Raw genomic sequence first — 6313 nt, forward strand, 5'->3', positions numbered from 1 at the left:
GAACAGCTGAGTGTCTTGATCCAGAAAATAATGGATTTCTGGATTCTCCTGCAAATTCCCCAGCTATAAACCCTCTGAACCTCCAAACATACCTTTATATTTGTTACAGAATTCCAACACCATCTCATGAGTCCTCTTGGCCCGGTATTCCGTGTTGTTGTTAACCGAGCTCCTCATTACACATCTACCTGATCCGCCATCTTGAAGGTGGAAGGCCTGGTGTAGTGTAGTGGTTAAAAATCTGGCTGTGAACCCTGCGATCAGCAGCTCAAATCCACCAGGCCCTCCTACAGAATGGGATTACATTTTGAGCCAATCTCTTTTGAGATATAAAAGAGATTAAATTTGCAAATGAAGATCAAGGGAACTACTACCACCAAGAAGAAGACCTGGGAATAGACTGTATCATTTGGACCCAAGGTCTCTGTGCTGAGGACCTTTCACTCCTAAGAAAGATTGATGCCAAGACACACGGAGATCTCCAGGGAGCGCCAGTCCCACACATATTGAAAAACTACAAGGACCTTCCGCAGAGTCAACATAGAAATCTTTCTGCTAGAACTAGCACCCTGAACTCAGACTTCTAGCCTTCTAAGCTTCTGTTTACTAAAGCTACTCACTTGTGGAACTCTGTTATAGCAGCACGAGAAAACTAAGATGGTCACATGTGCCAATTTCTGTGGTGTAAATACTTCCACCATGCCTGGTTTTCAAGCCATCAACAGTTTAACAATTGTCTTACAAAAATCCTGAATATTTATTTGACTACTCTGAGATAAACATTTAAGGATGCATTGTCACATAAATTGCCCCAGCCAAAAGCCAGCTCTAACTGTCAATGTGCAACCACATTGACCCTTCCAACCTCTGACCATTCCAGAAGAGATGACCTTTCATTTAAATACAGCTGCATGATTGAAGGCAGGCCAGACCAGCGTAAGACTCTCTCAGCCAAACTGAAGAAGCTTAAAAATAATAATAATAATAATAATGAGTTGTTTTAAGCCACTGCATTTGGGATTGATGTTACACAGCAATAGCTAGCTGATATACATACAGTATATCTGTAAGGATGGTCCCTCTGTAGAGAAGCAAGAGTTTTTAATAGCCTCCCTTTACAGTTGACTACTAACCCCAAAGTTGGCAATTCAAACCTACCCAGTAGCACCACAGAAGAAAGGCTTGAGTATTGGTTTCCATAAAGATTGTTCTTGTTAAGTGATGTCAAGTCAGTTCCAGCTCCTAATGACCCTGCATAGGGTTGCCAAGGTAGTCAATATTTGTAGGAAAAGAAACCGTCATCTTTCTCCTGTAGAGTGGCTGGTAGACTCAAACAGCCAACCTTGTGGTTCACAATCTAGTGCCTATCCTACAGAGCCACCTTGCTCCCTTGACAAAAATTACACTTAAGAAAATCTATGAAGCAGTTCTCCCAGCATGCATGAGATCAGTACGGGTCAGAGTTGACTTGACAGCAAACAGTTTTGTTTTCGTGTTGTCTTTTCTCCTTTCTCAAGCTTCCAGTCCAATCCATAAGCTATCTGGGAAGTTTAGGGCTTTCATTGTGAGATATCAAGACTTCCTGGACACCTGGTGCTGAACACAAGCACTGGCAGATCTTAATGCTCTTGGCCCTTTGAATTCACCGCCAGTCCTATTTTTTACCAGATGGAAGACTGGACAAAGTAAAGATACACGGTTACCAGCAGTGGTTTTAGGGAAATTTGTGTTATTTAAAATCAGAACTAGTAATTCCATGAAGCGAGAGCAATCAGAACCATAACGAGCAAGACCACCCAAAGACAGACAGAACAGTTAGTACTACCGTCCTGCTTGGTTTTATTATCTTCTCTAGATACTGACATTTCTTATCTTCCCTCCATTAGTAATAAACTTTAACCAGTTGTAACTGATTTGTTAAATATTGACTTGGTACAGGAGTGAGGAGCCAGGATTTGTTTTGCCCAGGACATCCCATTCCTAAAATTCGTATTCTGTGAGAGTGACACCCTCTGTTTTGGCACACTTTGGGGAAGCAAGCCCCAGATGGGTTCCCTAGGGTGGTTTTCTCCTACTAAAGAGTTCAAGGAGTCCTGGTGTGGTGCTGTAGGATAAGCACTGGACTATAAGGTTGGTTTGAATTGGAAAGTCAGTGGTTGAAACTCACCAACTATTCCTCAGAAACCCTATACAGGGTCGCTATGAGTTGGAACCACCTTGATGGCACTTAACAACAACAACAAAAATTTCAAAAGACAAGATCTGTCTCTTTGGCGTATCTGCCATTATCATGTAATCACTAGTGATTACAAAATGTTACGAACAGGGAAAATGAAAATAATCCTAAATAAAAGCAAGAAAATAATTATCACAAAAGTCTCCCCACCCTACTAAGAAGAAGAATAAAGTTGATAATCAGGGAACAGGGCAGGAAAGACAGTGCCAGGCAATGTTCTATTTCTTATCTAGGTAGTAGGGTTATTCCAAAATTATTTTATGATGTTATATAATTTTTATGGTCTTTTGTGAACTTTATTTAACAATAAGAAAAATATTTCATTTAAAAGTAATGTGATCTAGTCTGAATGGGTAAAAGAGGGGAAATAATGTTAAGATGCTTGACTGTCTTATGAATATTGGTTTCCCTTGTCTACTATTATAAATTAGACACTTGAGGGGGACAGAAAAGAATGTCAGGAAACAGAGTTATAGAAAGCGTGTAAGCCCCTCTTCAGCCTATAAACTAATTGGAATATCTAAAAGGGGTTCTAGAACTTGCCGAGTGAAACAGGCTTCTTGCAGAGTCCTTGTAGTGTATAGGACCTTAGGTGGAATCCTGAGTCCCATCCAGAACCTTCTGAAGTGGGACATTCCCACTTGAAAGGACATGTAGACCAGCCTAGAGTGGCTAGAAGAACAGAAGATACCTTCTGAAAGAAAGACCAGCAGGAAAAAACAAAATCAAAAACAAAAATGGTAGTCTGTTTGGCTATTACAAGAACAAGCAAGCTGTTCACTGGGGAACCATCAAAGCAAGTAATCAAGTCCCTTCAGGACAAACCCCCTTCCAAGAATGAAACACAAAGGGAACACATAAGCAGGCATGTAAGGCTGGTGACCACATTGGTTTACATGTATGTGGACATGCGGGAAAGTCAGTAATGAAGATATAGGCTGAGTTTGACCATGTTCCATAGATTTCTGTCGACCTTGAGATGAAGAGAGAAGAGAACGGGCTAGTTGGTTCAAAGTGTAGTGAGACTTGGGAACTTCTGAGCCCATGGACATTGACCTAGCCAGGGAGAGCTAGAGCTGAGAGTGAAGTATCCAGCTTATATGAAGTGGGAAGAGATGCATGAGAGCACACAAACTTGCAGATAGTACCCATTTGACCTAGCTTTGATAGCTTAATGACCAGAGCTCAACTAGAGGAAGATAAAAAAATTTGATAAAGGAACCAAATGTAAATTGCTACAATTTGATGAACTTGACCTATACTTATGGATGTTGTTGTTGTTATTATGTGCTGTGGAGTTGGTTCCAAATCATAGTGACCCTGTACAGGGTTTCTGAGGCTGTAAATCTTTATGGAAGCAGAACAGCTTTTTCTTTCTCCTGTGGAATAGCTGGTAGTTTTGAATTGTTGACTGGGAGATTAGCAGCCCAATTCATAACCACTACACTACCAGAGCTCCTTACTTATGGATGTAGTAGGTCAAAATACCAATCGAGAAGGAAGAAGTCTTCACATCAAGGATCAAGCCTATCTCCTCAGTACATAGGTTGATAGGAATGGGCAAATTAGACATTGTTAGACATTGGCTACCTAAAATGGGAGCAGGGGACTATAAAGGCATGAAGTGGCTGGCTTACAAGTTTTCAAGAGGGAGTTTAGTTTCAGAGTATGCAGGGGAAGGTAGAATCCCCACTAAACAGTTTACATCTTGTCCAGATGGGTCTGGTGATAGGAGATGGAGATAAGATTCTTATGATTCAATAGTGAATAATTGTTATCATGACTAATTGTATGGTCACAACTATAAAAGTAGAAGTTTTGTAACATAAAGGGAGAACTAGTTAATCTTACATTCCAGGAACAGAAGACCCTAGGATCATTAAGGGAGAAGAGCATGAGCAGAATGTGGGATCCTAACCAGAGAAACAGAAACACCAGAGATGGTGGCGGAGATGAAGATATGAAGAGATAGAGCAGCTGAGGACTCTAGACTCATGAAAAGAGAAAGGCTGTGTGCTGGCGGCTAGGAAGCAGGCTTGCAGAATGTTCCACTTGGTTATTTAAATGACTATATATTCCTGAGTGATTTTTTGTACATAACAAATGAACAAACCAACAAACAAAAAACCCAGAGGGAATAGAAGCAAATACTGTTGAATGTTGATGCATGGAGGGGATTGTAATCATTACAATGAAACAAAATACAATAGAATGAGTGCAAAACCGATGTTCTTCCATGTAAACTATCACTCAATTCACAATAAAATCTTAAAAAAAAATACTCACCACTGGACCAATAAGTAATGTCATGCAATCTGAAAACAACCCAAACATCAACCAACAGATGAATGAATAAATAAAATGTGGTAATGAAGTTCTAGTACGTGGTAAACATTGATAAACGATTAAAACACCATACTGATCTCGTGGCCCAGTTTTCAGCCAAGCAGTAGGTAGGTATATAGGGGGAACAACAACACTAGTAAGACATGCTCACCATGGAACAGCCAAACATTCAATGTCAAAAGGGCAATATTTACCTAAGGAGAAAATTCAGAAGGGTTGAGAAGGAGGGTGGAATGGAGAAAAGAACCACAGGGAAGAAGTGGAATAAGTGTTATTATATGGATGGGATTACAATCATTGTTGTTGAGTATAAGACTAATGATGTGCTCTATAAAACCATCATCCAATTCACAATAAAACATTTCAGGGAAAAATGAGAAGATCTGTTGTAGTGGATATGTCCATTTGAAATCCTGACCGCTGCTTCCATGGTCAATCAATGTATAAGCAAGGGAAATGAAATTCTTGTCAACTTAAAAAAAAATTTAAAAATATTATGCTGAGTAAAATAAGTCACTCACAAAGGGATACATTTTATATGGCTCTGGTAGCGTAGTGGTTACGAATCGGGATGCTAATCTCAAAGTCAGCAGTTCGAAACCACCAATAGTTCCATGGTAGAAAGATGAGGTTTTCTGCTCTTGTAAAGATTTACAGCCTCGGAAGCCCTGTGCAGGGTCACTATGGGTTGGAACTGACTTGACAGCACTTAACAACAACAATAGTCATTATGAAATATCTAGAATAGGCAAATGTGTAGGAAGACTATAGCCAGAATACTCTTTAGAAGCCAGGATGGCCAGAGTTTGTCTCTCATACTTTGGACATATTATTAGGAGGGACCAGTCCCTGGATAAGGACATCATGCTTGGTAAAGTGGAAGGTCAGTGAAGTAGAGGAAAACCCACAATAAGATGGATTGGCACAGTGGCAGCAGCAATGGGCTCAAGTGTAGCAACGATTGTGAGGTTGTGCAGGACTGGGCAGTATTTCGTTCTGTTGTACTTAGGACTGCTATGAGTTGGTACCAACTCATTGGCACCTAACAACAACAGACTAAAGTTTATTCATGGATATTTATGGTGAGATGAAGAGGGCAAAGGGTGAAACATTGCTTGGTAGGCACTGAGTTTCTGTTAAGGGTGAAAAAAAGAAAAACTGAGTTCTGATTCATGCAACAACATAGATGAACCTTGAAAATACAGTGATCGGTAAAAAAGCCAGATTAAAAGGCCATATATTCCATTTATATGAAAGGTCCAGAATAGACAAATCCATAGACACAGAAAACAGATTCATGTTAGCCAAAGCCTGAGGGGATGAGGGATTGGAGAATAACATTGGGGGTACAGGGTTTCCTTGTGGGGCAATGAAAAAGTTCTGGAACCAGATAGTGTGGTTCCACACCAATACTATGAATGTAATTAATGCTTCTAAATTGAAAAATATATAATTAACTATTGTAAAATGGCTAAAGGAGCCCTGGTGGCTAACTGAAAGATCTGCAATTTATGGCCATCTGCTTCTGTAAAGATTTCCAGCCTTGGAAACTCTATGGGGTTTCTACTCTGTCCTATAGGGTCTCTGTAATATAAATCAGATTTAGACTAGACAGCAATGATTAAAATGGTGAATTTTATGTTACATGAGTTTTATCACAATTTAAAAAACAACTGGGGGGAAAAGTAATGTATTCTGCTTTCTGATTTCTTAGTGTATTATCTTGGAGCA

The sequence above is a fragment of the Chrysochloris asiatica genome, unplaced genomic scaffold, assembly GCF_000296735.1.
Source record: "Chrysochloris asiatica unplaced genomic scaffold, ChrAsi1.0 scaffold00002, whole genome shotgun sequence".
Lineage (NCBI taxonomy): Eukaryota > Metazoa > Chordata > Mammalia > Afrosoricida > Chrysochloridae > Chrysochloris > Chrysochloris asiatica.